Genomic DNA, 26,417 nt, shown 5'->3' on the forward strand with positions numbered 1-26,417 from the left:
TATGATTTCTGCCATACCCAGCATAGCACACAGAGAGGGATTCCTGCTTATCATTCATTTATATTTTTTAGCACACAGCATTGTGGAGTGCTGATTGTCTGGATGTGAATCAGTTCTGGGTTGCAGTAGACTTAGAAAGCTCACCATGAATTTTCTGTATCTCCCTCAGCCTGTTTCCTCTCCCTGCTCCTCCCTGTTTCCTCTCCCTGACCAGAGACTATAATTGGCTATTTTGAATGACACCACAGGGAGTTAGAAGTCAATCTTGTTAGAGTAAGATGGATTTGAGCTGTGTTTTTCAGTGGGGTTGAAAACTTCAGGAGGTTGGTTTGGGGAAGAAGTGTTTGATCCGTGAGGAAGGAAGTAGATTTTTCTTATAAGCTATATTAGAAAAGTTTGCCTTTGCTATGGATTTATGCAAAGTTTCATTTTAAAAGGTGTCCAAAAAAGCAGTTCATCCTGGCACAGGTAAGGAGCAGAATTAGGCATGTAGTACTGCAGTGCACCGTAGAAAGGCGCTACTACACCATCAATCGGTGAATGAAATTCAGAAATAGTATATACTTTTTTTTCATTAAGTCACAGACTCCCTAACAGAAACCTAACAGACTCTATTTTAATTAAAAATATTTATGCACTGCTATAGGGCCCGAAAAACAAAATGCATGAAAGGATCTATCGCTTGACGTACAGTTGCGTCCATCATTTCATGTACGAATGTTGCTTTTCTTGATCCTATACCAATGCAGAAAAATGAATCTAGAGTCAACATAACCAGAATAAATCTAAATCTAAGGAATACAATAAGATTCTTAGCATAATACTAGCTCTAATTCTGTAAAAGGCCGGGACCATGTTGAAAACAGCTCAATAAGCTCATCGCTCCGTAGACCTCAATTTGCAGCTTGCTTCCTTCGTTGTAATTAAACAATACAACTCGGGAACATATTACCAGAGCAGAATTGTCTCTGAAATCCCGATATTGTGCGCCTTACCTACTTAAGTTTCAGTCTGGCCAATTATCTGAGTGACATGTTAATCCCTAATGACAACTGCAACTACAACCTTCCTCCGCCTGTCTACAAACAACGTGTCGCTTCAGACGTCAAGAAGAAAACAGCTCAGCTATTCATTTTAATGGACTTCCACCACCACTACTAGTAATATCGTGAACCCAAGAGAGGAAATACTATTCCAGGAAAATCTTTGTAGAATGAATATGGAAAAATCTGACACTTCTGAAATACATTTTGCACAGGGCCAGACATACTGCATTTGCAGGCGGGTCAACTGCATAAGGGTCTGTAGAAGAAGGGCCCCCAGTTGTAGCTACTTGTTGCTCAGCCAGGATGCTGTTCTTTTGGTTTGTAGATCCTCCAACTTAGGACATTTGTAGAGGGGGTCTCCATCTGTCTATGCTTATTAGATGCTATTTATATCGCTAATACATTATTTGCTTTTCTTGAAGTGCGGTCTTCCCTGGGATTAGTGGCATAGCTATAGATTCAGAACAAGGAAGGCAAAGCACAAGAGTTGACCCTAGCCTAGGTAGCCATGTTTACAATGACAGTGATGCACCTAATAATAGTGGATAAAGAGGATCACTATACAAAGATGAAGACAGATACAATAATACCTCTATACAGTGACCGTATGTTGGCAGCTCTTCACACCATATTAAGAGATTACAGTTATAGCTAGTGACCTACAGTTTTCTTATCTTTTTTTTATCTTTTCCAACTGGCCCAGACCTCCATGACGACTTCCTCCAGCCACGACTCGTCTGCAGATTTTACAACACAGACACATTTGACTTTTCAAAATTCTACACCCATCTATTCCCAACCTGCACAAAATCCCCATTGTGCTAATACCCAAATACTGACCCTGATGCTGCCATATTTGTCCCTATCATTGTGCCTGCTGTGTGGCATGGTGAAAGCACTTTCCTTAGTGCCCCACATAGCAATAATGGCCAGCACTGTACCTCTTGCATAGTAAAATATCCTCTTCGTGCCTTCCAAATGATAAAATTATCACCTGCAAAAAATATTAATGCCATCGTTGAGTGCCCTAAAATGTAAATGCCCACATTTTGCCCCTCTAAAAAGTAATAATGCCTCGTGTGTGTTTTTCTGGTGCTTATAATACTCTGAGTACTCCAATCATGAAATAATGCATGCTACATACTGTATCTACTTAACATTTAATATTGTCCCTGAGTGCCCCTAAAAAGTAATAATGCCCCCTGAGTGTCCTCTTAGTAAATAATAATGACCCAAGTGTTTCAATAAAAGTAATAATGTTCCCTGAATGTCCAATGTATAATAGTAATGCCTCTGAGTCCCCCATATAAAGTAATAAATATAGTAAAAATGGCCCCTCAGTTGTTGCACATATAGATATAACACCAGATGAGTCGCTCCACATACAATAATAATGGCCCTTGAGTCCCTCCACATATATGTCCCCATACTCCCTCACATGTAGTGATAATGCCGTCTAAGTTCTGGTACATATATTAATAATACCTCCTTAACATCCCATGTATCTATTTATATAATTGCCTTGTAATGTTTTAATTTCCTGTTCTGTCCACATGTCACCGTATCCCAGAATTCCAAGCGGAGGTAGTTCACCGACCGCCATATTGGGACACCCAAGTGATGGGTGTCTCAACATGGAAACTGCTGCTGGTACCAACCTATGGCATGGTACCACCAGCGGAACACCATCACACACCACACACACACACACACACTCTATGCGCCGTACACACCACACACACACACACACACACACACACTCTCTCTCACACACACAGTCACACTCACATTCACTCTCACACTTACACTCTCACACTCAGGCTCGGACTGGCCAATAGGGTAACAGGGGAATCCCCTGGTGGGCCCCTGTGCAGATCTGGGCCCCAACCCCATTCTATGAGCAGTACTTGGCATAATTCAATTGATTCTGTATAGAAAAAAGCAGCATATCATCATTCAATAATCAAACTACCCAGTTTATTATTATATAGAGATATAGGTACATTTGTGAACGATAATAGTGTAATATTTGTATGCAAGTGGGCTCCCAAAGTCAGTGTTACTGGTGGGCCCTTGGCACCCCAGTCCGACACTGCTCACACTCACACACTCACAATCACACACTCACATTCACACACTCACACACTCATACACACACACTCACACACACACACACTCTCACACTTACATTCACAATCACACTCACACATTCACACTCATACACTCACGCAGCCTCTTGCGCGGTACCACCAGCGGACACTGTCGTGAACAGGCCGCCGCCTGGATCAGCTGAATGATTCATTGACTGCCGCCATCTTTGTACAGGAGGAGCACATTCACAGTTTTATTGTGACCGCCGCTATCTGTCTACACAAAGATGGCGGCGGTCTGATTTACTACGCCTGCGCGAATTATGCACAGGAGCAGTGAATCATTCGGCTGATCCCGGCAGCAGATGCGCGACGTGTCTACAGGCAGAGGAAACCGGTCACATTAAAGGGGTTTTCCCACGAATGAAAGTTCATTTTAAAAATTGACTGTGCCTGACCGTGTATGGGACACAACAACGGACAGGTATGGTATATTGTTGTTTTTGTATTTTATTTTTATTACAGGAGATCGAGGGCTTTGGTGGAATTAGGCGAGGTCATAAGTATGGTTTAATTGAGATTAATAAAGGAGTCTGTGTCATTTTTTCAATTAAAGGATTTTATCCTGGCCATGTTTTTGTTTACCATATAACTACAGGATTAGTCATGGATAGGTGTCTTATAGATGCTTCTCCATTACTAAGCCGTGGGCTTGATGTCACCTGACATTAAAGAGGTGACATCAACCTCACAAATATTAACCCCACTTGCCACCATTACAGGACAAATGGGAAGAGCCAGGCAAAGGGCCAGAAAAGGTGCATCTAATAGATGCACCTTTTCTGGGCAGCTGTGGGCTGCTGTTTATAGGCTGTGGGGCACCTATATCAATGGCCCCTTACCAGCCTGAGAATACCAACCCCCAGTTGTGAGCTTTAGCAAGGCTGATTGTCAAAACCTGGGGTGGACCACATGCTGTTTTTTTTAAATTATTTAAATAATTTAAAAAAAACAGCGTGGGGACCCCTCTATTCTTGATAACCAACCTTGCTGAAGCTGACAGCTGAGGGTTGCAGCCCCCAGCTGTGAGTGTTGCCTGGTTGGTTCAAGAAAATAGGGGGGGAACTCACGTCGGGTTTTTCATTCATTTATTTAGTTAGATCGCAGCCTGTGGCTGTGGAATAGCCCGATCATCCACTCCTGCTGTCACTGTTAATAGCGGCAGCAGGTATCGGATGATGGGGGTAAGAGTCCTAAAAGCCCCCAGCTGCTGTCATTCAGACTTTAATATAACGCTCATCATTCTCCTCTCCTTGCGCCAATCACCGGCAGAGCAAGAGAGAATGACAGCCGGAATCAGCACCCACCGTCGGGGAACAGCGCTTACTGTAGCGCTTCTTCCCCAGTCCCGATGTGTGTCTCATGGAGGACATAAATGTGTGCTCTCCGTGTGCACGTGTGCAGGATGTTTTTCCGTCCATGCTGACGGTAAAAAACTGACATGTCTACATGTGGGGCACACGGTCCGTGGAAACACACTGACATGTGCACACACCCATTCATTTCAATGGACCTACATGTGTCAGCGTCTCCAGTACGTGTGAAAACTGTCACCACTCGTACCGGAGACACGGACATTTGAAAGATACCTTATAATGACATTATTTATGGTTTGGTTGTACAGTTTTCATGTCATTTTACAAAACGATAAGACCCTGTCATTTGCCATAAACATGTAATCTTGTTTCTACCTGATGTAAATCCTGCTGTTCTCCTGAATCCAATGTTGCTTTTCTTTTGTTCCTGCGTCTTTCCATTCCTGAAATATGCCCCTCTTTATTAAGTGGGCGTGGCCTCAAAAAGTCACCTGCAGAGAAGAATCAGGGGCCACGCCCACCTCGCTATAAGGACTAGATTTACATACAGAGAAATGACAGCCATATCTCAGGAATGGAGAGGCGCAGGAACAAAAGAAGAACATTGCCGGATTCAGGAAAAAAGCGGTATTTATGACAAGTAAAAAAAATTATGGCAAGTGACAAGTCTTTAATTGTATCTTGCCCACTTTGAATCATGCGATAATTCAAATTTTATATCTTAAATTGTACCAGATGTCAGGCAAATTCTTCCAGAGACTTCTTCTGGTGTGGAATGTCATGCCATATTCAAGTGTCCAATCATTATAGGAGACACAGTAATAGCATCTGAAGGTCATCTGTGCATGCTGCAATAGGAAGATTATGCCATTTTGGAATTGTAGATCTATTACCCCCCCATAAACAAGAAGTCCTCTATTTACATTGGATGAACAAGAACACGGAATACCATGTACAAACAAGCCATTTAATTAAAGGGCATACGCACTAGCATTATACAGCACTCTGTGGTGAGTCTTCTGGTCTTCTGCTTTAAATAGCATCTGCATGCCTGGCTGTTTTTTTTTCTAGACTGGCTTATGTACAAAGTACCTCTAGTGGCAGCTGTCACAAGTGAGGTGGCATTTTTCTTCACTGATGCTGACAGCAGCTGTCTGGCAAGAGTATGAATGGAATGGAAATGACATCATGTTTATGCAGGAGTGACATTCTCAGCTCTGGATCAGTGTCAGCAAGATTCTGATATGCCTTAGAATGAGAAAACACTTCTCGATATGCCCATGATTTATCCTTTGTAATATGCACAACACAGAAAATAATTAAGGAGCTGCAGCAGGACATGGAATGCCTTACTGGGCCAGATCTCCAAACCCGGAGCTTTATGCAATGGGATCGGCCATCATGGAAAGTGAAAGGTCCGTAGGAGAATTAAACCAATTTTGGGGGGAAAATCTGCTCAGTGATGAATTCCGACATAAAAAGTCATACTTCAAATATTCATATAATACATCATTAAAGCTATAAATGCATAGGAAATTCGGTATTTCTATTTTCATCCATGTACATCATATTTACACAACTTTACAATATGATATGGATCTAAACAAAAATGGAAACTTCTCGGCGCTCCAGAATCTTCCTTATACCAATCCATATTTCGAAACCCATATGCTTTTGTAGGCGCTTATTGTAGCTCCACGTCCCTAGTGGTTTTTTCTTTCTACAAACCATATCACAAAACTAGAAATTGTCCAGATGAGAACCTTCACTATGGAGGAGTTTTTGACCTATCAAATTTTTCTGGCATTTGTGGGAGTTTTTGAGGCCCTATGGCTGGCTTTGTTATAGGGTCACTGTTGCGGGACATAACACTTGGCTGCTCATCAAGAAGCATTTATATATAATGGATATTAATGAAATATTGAGGCGGATGGTGTTTGGGGGCACTGAAGTAGACTGTACCATGAGACCACGATGGAGTGCTGTTGTATGAGGCACTGTGGCTAACTATATTATAATTTATGGGCACTGTGACTATTATTGTTAAATGAAGCATGGTATTTCATTGGATGATACTATTTATTTTATGGAGTTTTAGTACTGTACTTTGGCAGGCACTCTGATATGGTTATGGTTTTCATTTAGATGAACACATATAAATGGAATGAATAACCAATGTATGGTGCTTTCTAAACTCTGCAAAGACAGACAATACAAAGGGTGAAAAGGATCGGACAGTTTACATTTAAACTCTTGAAACTTTTGTTCTCTTGCTCGATAGGCCTCCGCCAGACAAGTCTGGCAGCAGCTTTCTCCCCTCTCAGCAGCAGCTTTCTTCCCTCTCAGCAGCAGCTTTCTTCCCTCTCAGAAGCAACTTTAATAATAATTTTATTTATCTTTCTTCCCACTCTGCAGCAGTTTTAATAATAATAATTGTCACAAGAATACTGCAACAGAGAGGGGTCAGAAGATCGCGGCATCTGGTTTCACGAACTCCTGCACTGGTTACAAGTACTTCACCACCTTATTAAACAATGCAGGTTTTTTGCTTGCTGGCAGTGCAAGGCTTAGGGTTCAGTTGAAGCTCCTGGAGCTTTCCTACTTGGATTCTCTCAGCTGTTCAGTGTTGGCCACACCCTTCTGCTATATATTCTTTCCTCTGGCACTTAGGAATTGCCAGTGTTAGTTCTTACTGCCTGGTTTGGATTTGGAGGTGTAGTTCATGGTTGGAGTTGGCGTTTGGACATTTTTTCAGGAGATTGTTGCTTGGAGTTTCATTTGTGTTCACATCCTCATCCTCTCCTATTTGGTTTCTCCTTCCTTTAACTCCCCTGTGTTCCACTCACTTGTTTGGTGAGTGTAGCACCTGGCATTCATTGGGAGCCAAGCCTAACCCTACCATCAGGTGCTCTAGTGAAAAGTTAGGTGCTCACCTAGGCTCTCCGTGGACAACTGTTATGACCTGGTGGTTAAGAGGCCACACTGATATGACCTGGTGGCTAAAATGCAACATGGGACGAGCTCTGAGGAGGTGGTATCTCTACTGACCGCAGTCCCTAATCCTAACAACAACACTAGTAATAGCCGTGGGATGTTCCTGACTCTCCCTAGACACCTCTTCACAGCCTAAGAATTAACTACCCCTAAAGAAGGAAATAGAAAGCTATCTTGCCTCAGAGAAAACCCCAAAAGGAAAGATAGCCCCCCACAAATATTGACTGTGAGTGGAGAGGGAAATGACATACACAGAAATGAAATCAGTTTTCAGTAAAGGAGGCCAATACTAAACTTGATAGACAGAGAGAAAAGGATACTGTGCGGTCAGTATTAAAAACTACAAAAATCCACGCAGAGTTTACAAAAATGAACTCCACACCGACTCACGGTGTGGAGGGGCAAATCTGCTACCCCAGAGCTTCCAGCTAGCCTGAATATGACATAGTGACAAGCTGGACAAAATGAGACATATTTGCAAAGCAATAGAGTCCAAAGCAAATGGACAAACAAGAACTAGCAGAAACTTATCTTTTGCTGACAAGGACAGGCCATATGAAAAATCCAAGGAGAGAACAAAATCCAACCTAAGACAATGACAGCTGGCATGAACTAAAGCCCAGAGCAGGTTTAAATAACAAACCCAGGCAAGGCGATAAGTGAAGTCAGCTGCTACAGCCACCTAAAGGAGCAGCAGTTCCACTCGACACCACCAGAGGGAGCCCAAGGGCAGAACTCACAAAAATACCATTAGCAACCACAGGAGGGAGCTCCAGAACGGAATTCACAACAGACAACGGCACAGTGGTTCCTCTACTCCCGTTACACCCGTAGTCCATAGTCAGTTATGTCAGGGGCTTTCTGTGAATGTAAAGAATGCATTTCCCTTTCCCTGGAGACGGCCATGTCTCGGGCTACCCATGTGGACTGCCATCGTTTCCAAAGACGAAAAGAGACACTCCAATTTTTGAGAGGCCCGGGATCAAGGGAGCATATGGCTGAGTCAGCCAAGGAGACCATGCAGTTGGGGGGACAACTCATTCTATTGGTCCTTCAGCAGTTCAACCTAAAGGGGAGTGTGTTTTTTCTGAGGTGGGAAGCATCATTTTGTGGGTACTTGTCCCTCCATAGATAACTGCAAACAGCTGCTGAAAAATGAAAGATCCCTGGTTGCGGGATTTTAGCAAGCGGGGTGTACATATTTGCTCTGTGGGTAGGTCACAATTTTTTTTACTGCCCAAAATCTATTTTCACAAAAAATAAAGTGGTTATCTCAGCCCTTCTGGACAGTGAGGCGAGGTTTAATCTAATTTATGCCAGGTTCATCAAGGACCAGGTTTTCAAGCTACATAAACTGTTCAGATCAATACCCATAATCGATATTGACTCTGCATTTTTGAGCATTCAGCAGCAGCTTTCTCCCCTCTCAGTACCAGTTGGTCCATGTGTTCATGGGTAGTTGTCATGGATGTGTCAGAGGCAGCAGAGCATTGCACTACGTCTAGCTGCAGAGGGTCTCAGCAGTTTGCTTTGCAGACTTCTGCCTGGTCATTCTGATTCTAAGGCCCAGTGGCCACCTCCCCCAGCTCTAATGGTCACACCTGGATCTTGGTGTTTATAACTCCCAACTTCCTATTGGGAGTTGCTGGTGATATTTTCCATTTGTATTTCTCTGTTGAGGCTTTGAGTTGTAGCAGTTGTCTTGCGTCCACTTTGGTGTTTGGAGGGCATCGGTGTTTCTCTCTGAGTCTACTTAAGCTAAGTGTCTCCCTTGTTTCATTTATCCTAGGTGTCTTTAGTGTTTGTGGGGTTCAACTTGTGTTCACCCCTTCCTTCCCTAAGCAGGGCTTACTGCTAGGGTCTGGCAGGGATCAGGTATGCTGCTCGGCAATAGGTGCGGAACCTATTTAAGGTTTCTTAGGGTCTACAGGGTGATGTTAGATCTGCCTAGGGGTCTCCACTCCCCCCTTCTCCTTATCCCTTTGTGTTGCACTTAGTCTGTGCGTGACAGTAGTAGTTTGGACAGTAGTATGTAAGGTGTATAGACACCATTCCTCATGGGTATGTTCAATCTAAATAGATGCTCCCTTCTGATAAGTGGGTAAGAGGGGATAAAGCAAATTCTGGGTATGGTATCTGTTGATGATGGTATGTTTGTGGGAAGAGGAAAAGTCAGAATGGCCACCACTTATTTTAATATTTGTTTTGGGACCCATTTATTATATGTATGTGTCATGAGCGTGTTGGTGCTACTGAACCGTTTATCCCTTCTTTCTCTTTAAGGAAAAAAAATCAACTTTATTTTCCTTTGATGTTCCGACCACATTCTACGAGTATGTCATATCTCATTGTTCTGCATTATAAACAGCTGAAGAAATAACTAGAAGGATACCCAATAAAATAATTATTACGATCGCGTCACCATGCTATCTATAGTAAGAAAACAAAGCTTTTCAAAGCTGTTACTTCCCCTGTAATATTTCTCTATGCCTCTCTATAGAAAGGTTTCAAAAGCACTCAAGCTTCTTATTTCAGTACACACAAAAACTCTGCAGTACAGCTATCCTTTTGTATTAGATACCTAAGAAGCACCACCAGCTTCCAGGGAGTTGTTTTAGTCTGAGGTCAACAGGGCAAACCGAACTAAACTTTTCCAAACCTTTATTCTAGTTTTTCAAAACACGATATTCTCCCTCATGGTGCGTTTTATTCAGTTCAATTTAATCCACTGGAAATCCTAAGATCTTCCGTCAACTTTGATGCTTGAAAGGGTAGACCTCCAAAATCAGCTTTTAAATGACCACTTTGGCATACAGCAGGTGTTATACTTCCCGATACGGCCCAGACGGTCTACCTGTGCTTTGATCACAATACGGCGATCATTAAATAATTAGCCGTTTTTTTCTTCGCACCCTTTTATTGGGACGAGTGCGCTCGTTAAACTTTTCTGCCGGTATCGGGACATTCGTTAACCTTTTCATTACAGGCAAAATGAGAACGCTGGTAAAAACACTCGACTTGTTACGTAAAGTGTCGCCAATTAACCCTTTCACAATCATCTAATTAAAGTGAATTAGTCGCTCATTGCTCCACATAAGAAGCGTCCCGTTAATTGGCTTGTTACGAGATAAGAGCTCTCCTGTTAAATGTTTAATTGCGAGAGATGGAAAATGCTCATTTATTCATTTATTGACAAGAGCAGGTCCATTTGTCCTTTCAGGAACTGAAGCCTGCTGGTCTATTAAATCTGTCATTCTCTAATTAATACTCAGTTACCCGTTAATCAAATTAGCGATATCCTGAAACTCAAAAACTTGGAAGTTGACTGCAGATAAAATGTCGTCCATATCCGTCCCCCGGGTTTTGTTTTCTATCTAAACTGAAGAATGCGGGTATGTTATATAAATGATTGTTTGTATCTATTGTATTATGTTCAGTAACAAAATGTAGAAAATAGATAATTCTGAACTTTTCCTTTAAAAGTTTGCCTACTTTAAAGCCAATTAAAGGGGCTTTGCAGTTTTGCATAACCTCAGTTCCCGCATTGCAGCTTGTTTTACTCGCTCTTCCGCAGGCCCAGCACTCAGCCTCTGCTGTCGTGCACAGTTCCTGTTATTGTCTGCAGCGCTGACATCATGTCAACAGTGCCGCAGCCAATCAGTGAGCTTAGCGCCTCTGCCCGAGTTGATAGCAAAAGCCGCTGAGCTCACTGATTGGCTGCAGCACTGTCGGCATGACGTCAGTGCTGCAAATAATAACAGACACCCAGAGCGGTGGTTGGGGACTCATCGATGGACCCAAGGAGGGTGAATACAGTAATGTTGGCTTTGTTAAAGCAAACTAGCTGGGGGACAGAGATTTTCCAAAAATAAAAATCGCCTTTAACGGGGTTGTCAACTACTTTACCATTGATGGCCTGTGATCAATGTCTGATTGGTGGGAGTGCGGAGCCCATAACCCCTGCCAATCAGCTGTTTCCGGTGCTGGCGGCAGCCAGAAGAGCTCAGTTACAGAGCTGCTCCATCTACTGATAGTGGCCGCGGCTGGGTACTGCACATCAGACTCCTATTCAAATCAATAGGGGGCGGATGTGCAGTACTTGCCACGGCCACTATCAGTAGATGGAGCAGCTCTGTAACTGAGCACTTCTGGCCGCCACTGGCATCGGAAACAGCCGACCGGCAGGGGTGTTGGGCGCCGCACTCCTACCGATCAGACATTGATGACCTATCCTAGGGATAGGCCACCAATATTACCAGAACTGGTCCTTCTACTGACGCAGAAATCGTACACTATGCTCAAGCGTGTCACATTTGTCATGGATTTAGCACAGAATTCTGTCTCAATCCATATCCCATGAATGTGAGTGCAGTTTCCACTTATATGTTCACGTACATTGGAAGATCTCCAACCAGAAAATAATAAAACTTTGAGAAATAGCAGCATGCTACCTATTTTTGGAAATTCCACAGGGAAAATCCAATGGACTAGCCTGACATGGTCTTGCACCGTTGAATGAGGCGGCTAAACTCCATGTGGATCCGCAACACTTTACACTGAATGATTTGTGGATGGCTAGTAAATACTTGTCAGAAATGCAGTATGTAAATCTGACATGTGTGAACATACCCTAAAGGCTGACATACATTATACAATAGTAGGGTCATTTACATTCCAGATTCTGCCAATTATACTGGTCAAAAAGTCTGTCACAATGCGGTTACATAGACTATAATGTGACAGTGTCTTCTCCAAATTCATGCCGGCCAGTAGGACTATATTTCCTAGTATATTTTATTAGGTGAACACCTTTTCTATACAGAAAAATACTTGATTGCATCCCTATGTTAAGCATTTCTAAAAAGATCAACTAAAAGGGGATCTTTCACCAAATATTTTCTACTCGATGTGAGAGCACCATGATGTAGTGGCAGAGACCTTGATTTCAGTGATGTTTCACTTACTGAGCTGCTTGCTGCAATTTTCATTAAAACCCCTGTTTTATTTGCTGCAGTTCTCTGAATGCTGAGCTCTGTATAACCCAGCCCACACCACTGATTGGCAGCTTTCTGTGGACACGGTGCATAGGCTGAAAAAGCCAATCAGTGGTGGGGTGTGTGGTTATACAAAGCTCATGAATGTGGAGCAGGATTACTAGTCCTCTAGTGATAATCTCCTGCTGATAAAACAATGATTTTATCAAAACTACAGCAAGCGGCTAGGTTCACATTGCGTTAGGGCAATCCGTTTAGCGCTAGCGCTAGCGGATTGCGCTAACGCAATGTTTATTTAGGGGCCGCGTTCAGGGGTCGCGTTAACGTCCCCGCTCTCGCAGATCCCCGATCTGCGAGAGCGGGGAACGGACCTCGGGCGCGCCGCGGACGCTGCAAGCAGCGTCCGAGGCGCGTCACAGAAGAACGGCACATCACTAGCGCGAGCCGAAAAAGGCACGCGCTAGTGATGCGCTGCAGGCGAAATTTACATTGCTGTCAATGGGTGCGCTAACGGACCCGTTGCACGGCGTTAATTGCGACATTTTCGCCGTGCAACGCTGTCCGTTAGCGATCACCCACTAACGCAATGTGAACCTAGCCTTAATAAGTGACACATAGTTGGAATCAGGGTCCCCTACATTATGCTGCTCTCAGATTAGGTGGCAAAAACCTATTTCCTTTAGCTGTGTATTGAAGTAAGTTCTCACTTGACCCAGTGTGTTTGAAGTGCTATTCTGATACAATATGGCATATATGGCATGTCTTTGCTTATTTCTGTTACTTGTACCCACAGTATATAATATACATGTCTCATAGGTGGGGTCCACGCTACCCTATCTCCATCTATGTGCAAACAAGAGGTCCCGTGAACCCCATACTACTGGATGGGTATGCAAGCAGTGACCGCATCCCAATTTCTAAGTCTATAGAAGGTATGAAGAGATATGCACAACGTCTTTTGAAACTACAGGAAGGACTAAGAAAGTTTCCTCGAATGTGTCAGCACTTTTCATAAACTTCAATGTAGAGAGCTTGAAGTGTGCCCCCCTCCCATTATATAGGTCTATAAACTTAAAAATAGTCCTAATGGCTTTAAGTGGCAACTATGTAAATGAAAGATTCTATATGCTATATTCATAAGCATGAAATGTTTTTCTTGAAAATTTGGAATATTTCTTTAAGCATCCAAAAAATTAAGATATTTATTAAATAAAAGAACAAAAAGAACTGGTAGAATGTCAATGCATGCTCGTCAGCTTGCGAGTTGGATCAGTTGTGATATCCTATGGTGTAGACAGATGACTGCTCGGGGATAATGAATTGTACAGCTGTCTCCTGAAACATGATAAATGATCGATGGTAATTCCTGACTGTGGTATTAAACTGTGTTTACACTTCAGATGACCAAGGCATCTCCGCACCACGGCACAGAGTAGATTATGTTGACACCATACCTCGGTTCATTTTGACCTGGATGTATTTCACGCAGGTCCTTGGGGCTGGGAACTGTAGAAATATGTAACAGTAGGTCCACAGCTGTGCATTGTTTGAGGGAATTACTGGAACACATTAACTCCTTACTCAATTTCCAATTTGTATGTGCAGACCAAGTCACCGTACGCTGTTGTGTTTTGTTGTGTAGCTAAGCTACTGCAATCAGATAATAGCTTAAGTGTGAATTTTCCCAAGATTAAAATTTAGTTTCCTCTTTTTTTCTTAAGATTATGTATATTTTCCGGCGTATAAGACGACTTTTTAACCCCCGAAAATCTTCTTAAAAGTCGGGGGTCGTCTTATACGCCGGGAATCGACTTGTACGCCGGTGTATATGGTGGGTGGGGAGGGGGAGTGATCCTGATGACGAGGGGGCGTCTCACAGGAAAGTGAGTAATCCCCATTACCTTATCCTAGCGGTGCAGCGTGGGGGTGTCAGTGCTGGGAGCGGCGGCGGCTGCTGTGTTCTGGTGCGGCGGCTCCTCTTCTGTGTGGGGCCTCTGTGCTGTGCGGTGGCGGCGGCAGCGGCGTATCTTTATCCAGTTGGGGCTCCTCCGGCATCTCCTTAGCCCTGGAGGCCCCGCCGCAACTCCATCGGTGCAATGTGGTGGCCTCCGGGAAAATGGCCGCTGCTCAGATTCAGATCTCGTGTCCCGAGATTTCGGGACGAGATCTGAATCTGAGCAGCGGCCATTTTCCCGGAGGCCACCGCATCGCACCTATTGAGCTGCCTCCGGGAAAATGGCCGCTGCATTGCACTCATGGAGTTGCGGCGGGGCCTCCAGGGCTAAGGAGATGCCGGAGGAGCCCCAACTGGATAAAGATATGCCGCCGCCACCGCCACCGCACAGCACAGAGGCCCCACACAGAAGAGGAGCCGCCGCACCAGAGCACAGCAGCCGCCGCACCAGAGCACAGCAGCCGCCGCCGCCACTCCCAGCACTGAGACCCCCACGCTGCACCGCTACGATAAGGTAATGGGGGATACTCACTTTCCTGTGAGACGCCCCCTCGTCATCAGGATCACTCCCCCCCCCCCCAAAAGGCACATATTCACCGGCCCTATAAGACGACATAGGGTGTATAAGAAGACCCCCGACTTTTAAGAAGATTTTATATTTTAACTGGTAAAGTTGGGGGGTCGTCTTATACGCCCAGTCGTCTTATACGCCGGAAAATACGGTATTTACTATCACAGACTCTACAGGAAACATGTATAGTAGAGATAAGTGAATCCATGCCTGCTGGTCTGGAGCCCTGCCAATTGCCTCCTACCTGACGGTATCTTCAGTAGGGATGAGCGAATTTGTTTTGAAAACGTTCGCCAATCTCAAATTCAGCATGAACGTTGCACATTAGGATTAGTGTTTGGATTCCCTAGCTTTTTTTCCTAAAAATCTGCAAAAGTCAGCCAAAGTTTGGTAAATGACCGAGTTCGCTCTTTCAGATGCCAGTGTTTCCGGTAGCAGCATGGGCTACAAAACGTCCTGCATACGTGCACACTAAAGACACACGGATGACATCCTTGTGTCATCAGTGTGACACGAACTGGAGCCTGGGAATCAGCGGTACTGTATGTGTTGTTCCCCAGCATCAGGTGCTGAAGTGAATACAGCTCACTAGTGATGAGCGAATATATGGGGGTTGCCTGGTTGCCTCGGAATCCCCACATGTACTGATGCTGGCTAACAGACGTAAATAATTTAGCTGCAGCAAGAAAAATGAAATCTCCGAGCACTAAAAATACTCGGAGGACCCCCGAGCAGGCTCGAGAAATCTCGAGTAACGAGTATATTCGCTCATCACTACAGCTCACATCACTGTCCCCTGCTTGCGCTGCGATCAGCGCTGGCAGGAGACAATGTTGAGAGTCTTATTCAACTGTTAACAGCGAGAGAAGGTCACGTCTGATGGGAGTATTCATCAGCCACCACCTGCGCTATAAAGAAATAATAAAAAAAATGACGTGGGGTTCCAGTGTATTTTTGATAACCAGCCAGGCAGCAACCGTCAGCTGTTAGCTTCAGTAATGCTGGTTATCAAGAATAGAGGGCTTCCCATGCCGCATTTTTTAATTATTTAATTACATAATTTAAAAAAGTCAACCAGCCAAGCTAAAGAAGACAGCTTGGGACTGGTAGTCTCAGGCTGGTAAGGAGCCATTAATATTGGCCACCAGCCTAAAAACAGCAGCCAACAACCACCCCAGAAAAGACATATCTATTAGATGCGCTTTGCCCGGCTCTTCCCACTTGCCCTGTGGTGGTGGTGGCAAGTGAGCTTCATATTTGTGGTGTTGATGTCACCTTTGCATTGTCTGGTGACATCAAGCCCACAACTTAGTAATGGAGAGGCCTCTATAAGAAAAGTATCTGTAGCACCCCCACTGCCGCAGGGCCGAGGGGTACCCGATACCGGGCCTCTGAGTCTCTGCTCTGGGGTTGTCACGGTGGCTAGGCCCGGTCCGTGACCCTGCTGAGGGGCGTACAGTGAATTGATAGATGTGGATGGTGGTGGAGGTGCGGTGCAGTAAATAACGAGGACACCAGGTTGCAGTCTCTTTACCTCTTTACTGAAGATCTCTGGGTCCTCAATCCGGAATACGGTTAACCAGGCTGCGCAAGTCCGGCCGGTCCAATGACACCTCCAGAGTTCTCCTTGCAGGTGGAAATCTGTGCCTTCCTGCTAGCGCTATGTGTTGCGGTCCTTCCCTGCTGTGCTTACAGAAAGTCCCCACAACTGTTGTGTCTGTTTCTTAAGTTCCCTCACAACTCGATTAGATGATGTCCTGCTAATCTTCCGTCCCTCCCTGATGTTACAGTTAGGACGGCACCCGTATGACGGGTAGGCTCGGAGTTCTTCCGGGACCCTAGAGTCGCCCCTCTCCACAAGTTGCCCCCTATGTCTTCGTAGGTGATTTAGGTGAGACAGCCCGCCTATAACTGACTGTCCTGCCGTTGGTTTGAAGTATTGCCTGAAGCTGAATATAGTAATACTTCCTCGGCGTTCCGGCCGCCGGTTGTGCGCCTCAGTAGGATGTTGCCTCGGTCTCACAGCACGACTCCTACTGGTATTCTCCTTCTTGCTTTGATCTCGTTTCTCACTCAGCACAATCTATCTCGCTTCCAATCCCTCCTTGGGCACCGCCGCTATGCTGAGCAGGCACGGTCCCGTTACATTCTCTCAAGTTGCCAGGCCTCTGTCAGGATCCCACCCCTGACAGGGACCCTACCGAATCTTCTCCCACAACACCCTCTGCCACAAGGTGTTGCCTGGTTCCAACCCAGTCAGCTTTCTGTTCTAACTTCCTGCCTGACCCCCAGTTTTACCAGTATGTGAGGAGTGGCCTAATGAATAGAACCCTTAGCTCCCCCTGGAGGCCCGGCTGTGAAATGTATTGGTGTCTGTGATACCTGGTCAGGTGAACTCCTTCAGTGCCATCAGACGTACCATAGCTCCCCTTAGTGGCGGAGCCACAGTACTGCAACGACCAGGACTCTGGGGCGCTGCATATCCATTACTAATCATATAGTTATATTGTAAATAAACACATACCGAGAATAACTTGAAAGAATAACACTGACTCCCTTAATGAATCTAAATTAAACCATACTCACTTCATCACCCAGTCCACAGAAGCCAATGTCACCTGTAACAGAATTAAAATACTAAACCACAATATTCCTTACCTGTCCGCCAACTAGATGATAATTAATTTGTCCTGCGACTGGTCTAGCTCTGCTACATTTAAATGTCAGGCTGCGTTGTTGCATGATGTACAGTCTGTCATCCAGCAGAGACACTGAGCATATTCATAAAGGTTCCCAGGCTATTAATGTCAGCTCACAGTTGTATACTCAGCCTTTCTTAGTTATTAAACATAGGGGACCCTACATCATTTTTTGAGGGGTATCCCCCATTTTAATAACTATTAAAGGCTAATTAAACAGCTGTGAGCTGATATTAGTAGCCTGGGAACCTTTATGAATATTGTCTCTTTCCCAGAATATTAACATCAGTCCCCAGCCTTTGGCTTTCCCTCAGCTGATTATGAGGTTGAAACCTGTTTAACCACAGACATGGATTGCGGCATGAAACAGAACGACGTACAGGTGATGGATATGGTTGTTTTTTTTATTTTTGTTTTATTACAGGAGACCATGGCTTCTGTGGATTGGGTGATATGTGAGCATGGTTTAATTTAGATTCATTAAAGGAGTTTGTGTCATTCTTTCTGTTAAAGGACTTTATTCTGTCTTTGTGCTTATTTGCAATATCCATTACTAAGCCGTGGGATTGATGTCGCCGTAGGAAGGTGATATCAACCCCACAATTATGAACCCCACTTGCCACCACCACAGGTGTTGTGAATTCTGCTTTTGGGCTCCCTCCGGTGGTTGTAGGTGGTAATGCAATTGCCCCTGAGTTACAGTCCTGGTCAGGTGTATCTGCTGATTGCAGTTCTGACTGGGGTATTTAGGCGTGCAGGATTCATTAGTCCTTGCCAGTTGTCAATTGTTGTTGGGAGGTGTAGGACCTCTGCCTGGTTCCTCCTACCTTTCTGCCAAATCAGCAAAGATAAGTGTCTGGTTTTTTTTCCTGTGGCACACATGTTGTGTGCTTCACAATTCAGTGCTATTCTTTGTGTTTTCTTGTCCAGCTTAGATTGTGTCAGTATTTTCTCAGTCTTGTTGGATTCTCTGGAGTGGCAGATATACATTCCATGTCTTTAGTTAGATTGTGGAACTTTTTGTATTATCTGCTGTGGATATTTTTGGAAGGGTTTTAATACTGACCGCCTAGTAATCTGTCCTATCCTTTCCTATTTAGCTAGAGTGGCCTCTTTTGCTAAATCCTGTTTTCTACCTGCGTGTGTCTATTCTTCTCCTACTCACAGTACAACTGGCCCATAATGAGTTAAATGCATCTCAGAAGAAGGGAAGAAAGGTGTTGAGCCATTTTTTTTTTCTGCAGTCTGTTTTGTCTTTTTTTCCCTCTTTATTTATGGGTGGCTGAGGAGTCTTGTGCCAGCATGGATGTTCAGGAATTAGCTTCTCGTGTAGACCAGCTTGCTTCTAGGGTACAGGGTATTTCTGATTATATTGTTCAGACTCCTGCTTTAGAGCCGAAGATTCCTACTCCTGATTTGTTTTTTGGTGATAGGTCCAAATTTTTGGGTTTTAAAAACAATTGTAAACTGTTTTTTGCTCTGAGACCGCGATCCTCCGGTGATTCCATTCAGCAGGTTAAAATTGTCATCTCCCTGCTGCGTGGCGATCCACAGGATTGGGCATTTTCCCTGGAATCTGGGAATCCGGCCTTGCTTAATGTAGATTCCCTTTTTCAGGCTTTAGGATTACTAAATGATGAACCGAATTCTGTGGATCAAGCGGAGAAAAACTTGTTGACCCTGTCTCGGGGTCAAGAGGCGGCAGAATTGTTTTGTCAGAAATTTAGAAAGTGGTCTGTGTTGACTAAATGGAATGATGATGCTTTGGCGGCAGTTTTCAGAAAGGGTCTTTCTGAATCCGTTAAAGATGTTATGGTGGGTTTCCCACGCCTTCCGGTCTGAGTGATTCTATGTCTCTGGCCATTCAGATTGATCGGCTCTTGCGAGTGCGTCAAACTGTGCGCGCTGTGGCGTCGTCCTTAGAGCAAAGTCATTGTGGCGACGCTTCTCATGTCATTTCAGTCTGCCCTAAGCGGACAAAAAGGATCGCTAGTTCATTTACTATCAGTACTGTACAACCTAAATTTCTGTTATCGGTGTCCTTGATCTGCTCATTGTCATCATTTTCTGTCATGGCGTTTGTGGATTCAGGCGCCGCCTTGAACTTAATGGATTTTGAGTTTGCCAGGCGTTGTGGTTTTCCCTTGCAGCCTTTGCAGAACCCTATTCCTTTAAGGGGGATTGATGCTACACCTTTGGCTAAAAATAAGCCCCAGTTTTGGACACAGGTGACCATGCACATGGCGCCAGCCCATCAGGAAGATTGTCGATTTCTGGTGTTGCATAATTTGCATGATGTTATCGTGCTGGGTTTCCCATGGTTGCAGGTACATAATCCTGTGTTGGATTGGAAATCTATGTCTGTGGCTAGTTGGGGTTGTCAGGGGGTTCATAATGATGTTCCTTTGATGTCAATCTCCTCTTCTTCCTCTTCTGAAATTCCAGAGTTTTTGTCTGATTTTCAGGATGTATTCGATGAGCCCAAGTCCAGTTCCCTTCCACCGCACAGGGACTGCGATTGTGCTATTGACTTGATTCCAGGCAGTAAGTTTCCTAACGGCCGACTTTTCAACCTGTCTGTGCCTGAACATACCGCCATGCGGAGTTATGTTTAGGAGTCTTTGGAGAAAGGGCATATTCGGCCATCTTCTTCACCGTTGGGAGCAGGTTTTTTTTTTGTTGCTAAGAAGCATGGCTCCTTGAGACCTTGTATTGATTATCGCCTCTTGAATAAGATCACGGTCAAGTTTCAACACCCTTTACCTTTGCTTTCCGATTTGTTTGCTAGGATTAAGGGGGCTAGTTGGTTTACGAAGATTGACCTTCGGGGGGCATATAATCTTGTTCGTATTAAACAGGGTGATGAATGGAAAACTGCGTTTAATACGCCCGAAGGCCATTTTGAATACCTTGTGATGCCATTCGGGCTCACTAACGCTCCATCTGTTTTTCAATCCTTCATGCATGATATCTTCCGGACTTATATTGATAAATTCTTGATTGTATATTTGGACGATATTTTGATTTTTTCCGATGATTGGAAGTCTCATGTGGAACAGGTCAGGATGGTATTTCAGATCCTTCGTGATAATGCTTTGTTTGTGAAGGGGTCTAAGTGTCTCTTTGGGGTGCAGAAGGTTTCTTTTTTGGGCTTTATTTTTTCTCCCTCATCTATGGAGATGGATCCGGTTAAGGTTCAGGCCATTCATGATTGGATTCAACCCACATCCGTGAAGAGCCTTCAGAAATTTTTTGGTTTTGCTAATTTTTATCGCCATTTCATTGCTAACTTCTCCAGCGTGGTTAAACCCTTGACTGATTTGACGAAAAAAGGCGCTGATGTGGCGAATTGGTCCTCTGCGGCTGTCTCTGCCTTTCAGGAGCTTAAACGCCGATTTACTTCTGCTCCGGTGTTGCGCCAACCAGATGTTTCTCTTCCGTTTCAGGTTGAGATTGATGCTTCTGAGATTGGGGCAGGGGCCGTTTTGTCTCAGAGGGATTCTGTTGGTTCTTTGATGAAACCGTGTGCCTTCTTCTCCCGCGTTTTCGCCTGCTGAACGCAATTATGATGTCGGCAATCGGGAGTTGTTGGCTATGAAGTGGGCGTTTGAGGAGTGGCGACATTGGCTTGAGGGAGCTAAGCACCGTATTGTGGTCCTGACCGATCATAAGAATTTGATTTACCTCGAGTCTGCCAAACGGCTGAGTCCTAGACAGGCTCGATGGTCCTTGTTTTTTTCCCGTTTTGATTTTGTGGTTTCGTATCTTCCGGGTTCTAAGAATATTAAGGCTGATGCCCTTTCTAGGAGTTTTTTGCCTGATTCTCCTGAGGTCCTTGAACCGGTCGGCATTCTGAAAGAAGGGGTGGTCCTTTCTGCCATTTCCCCTGACTTATGGCGGGTTCTTCAGGAATTTCAAGCTGATAGACCTGACCGCTGTCCTGTGGGGAAATTGTTTGTTCCTGACAGATGGACTAGTAGAGTGATTTCTGAGGTTCACTGTTCTGTGTTGGCTGGTCATCCTGGTATTTTTGGTACCAGAGATTTGGTTGGTAGGTCCTTTTGGTGGCCTTCGTTGTCACGTGATGTGCGTTCTTTTGTGCAGTCCTGTGGGACTTGTGCGCGGGCCAAGCCTTGTTGTTCCCGTGCTAGTGGGTTACTTTTGCCATTGCCGGTCCCTGAGAGGCCCTGGACGCATATTTCTATGGATTTTATTTCTGATCTTCCGGTTTCCCAGAGGATGTCGGTTATCTGGGTTGTTTGTGACCGGTTTTCTAAGATGGTTAATTTGGTGCCTTTGCATAAATTGCCTTCCTCTTCAGAGTTGGCTCCGTTGTTTTTTCAGCATGTGGTTCGTTTGCATGGTATTCCGGAGAATATTGTGTCCGACAGAGGTTCCCAGTTTGTTTCTAGGTTTTGGCGGGCCTTTTGTGCTAGGCTGGGCATTGATTTGTCTTTTTCTTCTGCATTTCATCCTCAGACAAATGGCCAGACTGAGCGAACTAATCAGACTTTGGAGACTTATTTGAGATGCTTTGTGTCTGCCGATCAGGATGATTGCGTGGCCATTTCGCCATTGGCCGAGTTTGCCCTTAATAATCGTGCTAGTTCGGCTACTTTGGTTTCGCCTTTTTTTTTGTAATTTTGGTTTTCATCCTCGTTTTTCTTCTGGGCAGGTTGAGCCTTCTGACTGTCCTGGTGTGGATTCTGTGGTTGACAGGTTGCAGCAGATTTGGGCTCATGTGGTGGACAATTTGGTGTTGTCTCAGGAGGAGGCTCAACGTTTTGCTAACCGTCGTCGGTGTGTTGGTTCCCGGCTTCGGGTTGGGGATTTGGTTTGGTTGTCTTCCCGTCATGTTCCTATGAAGGTCTCTTCCCCTAAGTTTAAGCCTCGGTTTATTGGTCTTTATAGGATTTCTGAGATTATTAATCCGGTGTCTTTTCGATTGGCGCTTCCGGCCTCTTTTGCTATCCATAATGTCTTCCATAGATCTTTATTGCGGAAATATGTGGTGCCCGTTGTTCCCTCTGTTGATCCTCTGGCCCCTGTTTTGGTTGATGGGGAGTTGGCGTATGTGGTTGAGAAGATTTTGGATTCTCGTTTTTCGAGGCGGAGGCTTCAGTACCTTGTCAAATGGAAGGGTTATGGCCAGGAGGATAATTCTTGGGTTTTTGCTTCTGATGTCCATGCTGCTGATTTGGTTCATGCTTTTCATCTGGCTCGTCCTGATCGGCCTGGGGGCTCTGGTGAGGGTTCGGTGACCCCTCCTCAAAGGGGGGATACTGTTGTGAATTCTGCTTTTGGGCTCCCTCCGGTGGTTGTAGGTGGTAATGCAGTTGCCCCTGAGTTGCAGTCCTGGTCAGGTGTATCTGCTGATTGCAGTTCTGACTGGGGTATTTAGGCGTGCAGGATTCATTAGTCTTGCCAGTTGTCAATTGTTGTTGGGAGGTGTAGGACCTCTGCCTGGTTCCTCCTGCCTTTCTGCCAAATCAGCAAAGATAAGTGTCTGGTTTTTTTTTCCTGTGGCACACATATTGTGTATTTCACAATTCAGTGCTATTCTTTGTGTTTTCTTGTCCAGCTTAGATTGTGTCAGTATTTTCTCAGTCTTGTTGGATTCTCTGGAGTGGCAGATATACATTCCATGTCTTTAGTTAGATTGTGGAACTTTTTGTATTATCTGCTGTGGATATTTTTGGAAGGGTTTTAATACTGACTGCCTAGTAATCTGTCCTATCCTTTCCTATTTAGCTAGAGTGGCCTCTTTTGCTAAATCCTGTTTTCTACCTGCGTGTGTCTATTCTTCTCCTACTCACAGTCATTATTCGTGGGGGGCTGCCTATCCTTTGGGGGTCTGCTCTGAGGCAAGGTAGCATTCCTATTTCCATCTATAGGGGTATTTAGTCCTACGGCTGTGTCGAGGTGTCTAGGGTATGTTAGGCACACCCCACGGCTACTTCTAGTTGCGGTGTTAGTTCAGGATTTGCGGTCAGTACAGGTTCCACCGACTCCAGAGAAAGTTTCATGCGGCTCCAAGGTCACCAGATCATAACACACAGGGCATGTGGGAAGAGTTGGGCAAAGTGCCTGAATTGGTGCATCTAACAGATGTGCCTTTTATGCTGTGGCTCCAGGCTGCTATTTTTAGGCTGGGGGCAATATCCATGGCCCCTTACCAACCTGAGAGCACCAGCCCCCAGCTGTCAGCTTTAGCTTGGCTGGTTGTCAAAAATTGAGGGGGACACCATGTCGTTTTTTTAAATTATTTATTTAAATAATTTAAAAACCGATGTGGGGACACCTCTATTCTTGATAACCAGCCTTGCTAACGCTTACAGCTGAGGGTTGCAGCCTGCAGCTGTCAGTTTTGCCTGGCTGGTTATCAAAAATACAAGGTAACCCTAGTAATTTTTTTTTAGTTTATTTATAGCGCAATTGAAGCCACTTTTCCTGGTGTCTGACCTAATTTTAGCTGTTTTGGCAGCTTTCCCCCTTAAAGTGTTATCTATGCGCTTGGTTTTGCATCTCATTGAAGTCAATGAAGTTCGGGTATGTTCTTTGCACTGTTCAGAGAACATTGGGACGTTCGCCGTACTGAACTGAGCCGAACCCTGAAAGGTTCACTCCTCTCTAGTCTTCAGCTCCTCTTTTGATTAGCCAGCCTCCCTTGATGTCATTGGTGCAGCACATACTGTATCTGGCTGCTGGATCTGGTCCTTCAAATTTATTTGTTTATCTTTGTTACATAGAGATTTTTTTTTTACTTGCATTTTCTTGTTTTCTACCAGAGTCATAAAACGTGCCATTAGATTATCCTTACTGCAATGTGAGTTTGTTTCACCATTGTAGGAAATTCATAACACTGTACTAAGTACTATCCCCATCAGTCATGCACATAAAGTCACTGAGTCAAAGATAAAAGCGGTACTCATCACTGAAGACAGAGGCCACTATTTCAGCCTCCATTACTATCTTGATAACCACCATGATAGGCACCATAATAGTCTTTGGTGGCGTGAGATAAATTGAACACCTGTAACTGGACATCTGTCTCACAGGCCAACATCATGCAAACACCTTCTGATGGTTAGTGTAGACTTTTTTTGCTGTCTTAGGCTTGGTATGAGATGTCTAATTTCACTTGCACCACTCTTAGAATCTAGAAACTTGCGCCATGTTTAGAATCCAGACCATGTGGGCAACACCATGAAGAATCCTTCACGAGGGAACATCACACCAGTCCTACTCCCGGATTATTGTTTGGGTGTCGTAATGCTGCTCCCGCTCCGTTCAGTGTTTACATCCGGTCACCACTAAAGCTGAAAACAGTTGATCCAACTGGGTGCTTGGTATTGGGCCTCCAGTGATATGTTATTGATGACCTATCCTAATTAATAGCTTATCATGGAGGGTTGTCCCTGTTGGGGTCCTGCTCTGCCCTTATTCACATTGACGTCATATGACACATGGCAAGTTTTTCATTCTAGACGGGTTAGGACTGTCCCAATGGGTACACCTTGTCGCGCTGTGATGGCTTTTATGCTTTTTAAAAAAATCAAAATAGCATTAACTAAGTTCTTTTAGTACTCTCATTAACTAAGTAACAGAGAATGATGGCTCTGGGAATCACTTTTTAGTTCATTCAGTGCACATTAAAAATGTGATAAGTGGTATTCAACACCAGCGTGCACTACTAACAGATGCCATCATACATTACATTATAAAATGCTTACAATTTAGCATACAGAGATACCTAAGCAATATCCACAAGCTACCTTGATAAAATAGCGTTTGATGTCTACAGCATCTTTCAGTAGTGCAGCCTTAGGTTTAGGGACTGTAAGAGCAAGTGACAAATTAAATTTCACATTTTTAAGGTACACTAAAGGGGCTGCTTAAATAATTTAATACGTCTCCACCTTTATGTTTATTTTCTTCAGGAGGACCTTGAAAATCAGCCCCTTGTTTTCCTTGTTTGTAAAGGACGATGATTATGAAGCTTCATCCATCACATCTGTCTTATAATAGAAGAGCAACCAACCAATATCTCAGCTTTCATTTTATTACAGCAGTGCAAGAAATGGCTGAGGCCCATCACGTCCCTCCTGCCGGTCGTGTGGTAGAGTTTGGAGGGCAGTAGTAATGTGTGATTTGTGGCCGATGTTCCCAAAGTAAGATTCACAAAAACCTATTACTGTTTTGCTGGTTAATTTGTGGCCCTCGCAATTCCATCAAAAACCAATATATGGTAAATGATTGCATGCTATTGGTGTAGACATCTAGAAGAAGATTTTGATAATTAACGAGAAAATGATCCCAGTAGGAGTTCATCGGCAGTAGAATATGTCAACATGGATGGCAATAATTTTACCTAAAGCAACATCGAGTGTCATCTGTACAAGAGTTATATCAGGAGGATAAATAAAATGTATGGTGTATTTCCATCTGTAGAAAACTATTTGTGCCCAGCACAATATTTAGGGTGGATTTACGCCAACCAATTTTACAACCTTAAACAACCGTCTATTGGTAAATATTTACCGATCGACAGTTGTTTTATTGTGAAGACCACGCTGAATGGACTGTAACAGATCGTTCAGTGCACATAGGCTGCCATTTTTGCTCGGCAGTGTGAGTCCTGTTTACACAGGACAATGTGCTGCCGAGAATGATAATCTTTACACCTGATGAAT

General features: G+C 44.3%; 1 long non-coding RNA gene across 1 annotated transcript; it reads left to right on the plus strand.

Moving 5' to 3' along the window:
• The first annotated feature begins 11,226 nt into the window (after positions 1 to 11,226).
• LOC143809246 (uncharacterized) lies at positions 11,227 to 26,168 on the plus strand. The gene is made up of 3 exons (XR_013222170.1): positions 11,227 to 11,312; positions 13,317 to 13,432; positions 25,665 to 26,168. It is a non-coding gene; the product is annotated as an uncharacterized LOC143809246 (long non-coding RNA).
• The last annotated feature ends 249 nt before the right edge of the window (positions 26,169 to 26,417 follow it).

Source organism: Ranitomeya variabilis, chromosome 2 (genome assembly GCF_051348905.1).
Source record: "Ranitomeya variabilis isolate aRanVar5 chromosome 2, aRanVar5.hap1, whole genome shotgun sequence".
Taxonomy (NCBI): Eukaryota; Metazoa; Chordata; class Amphibia; order Anura; family Dendrobatidae; genus Ranitomeya; species Ranitomeya variabilis.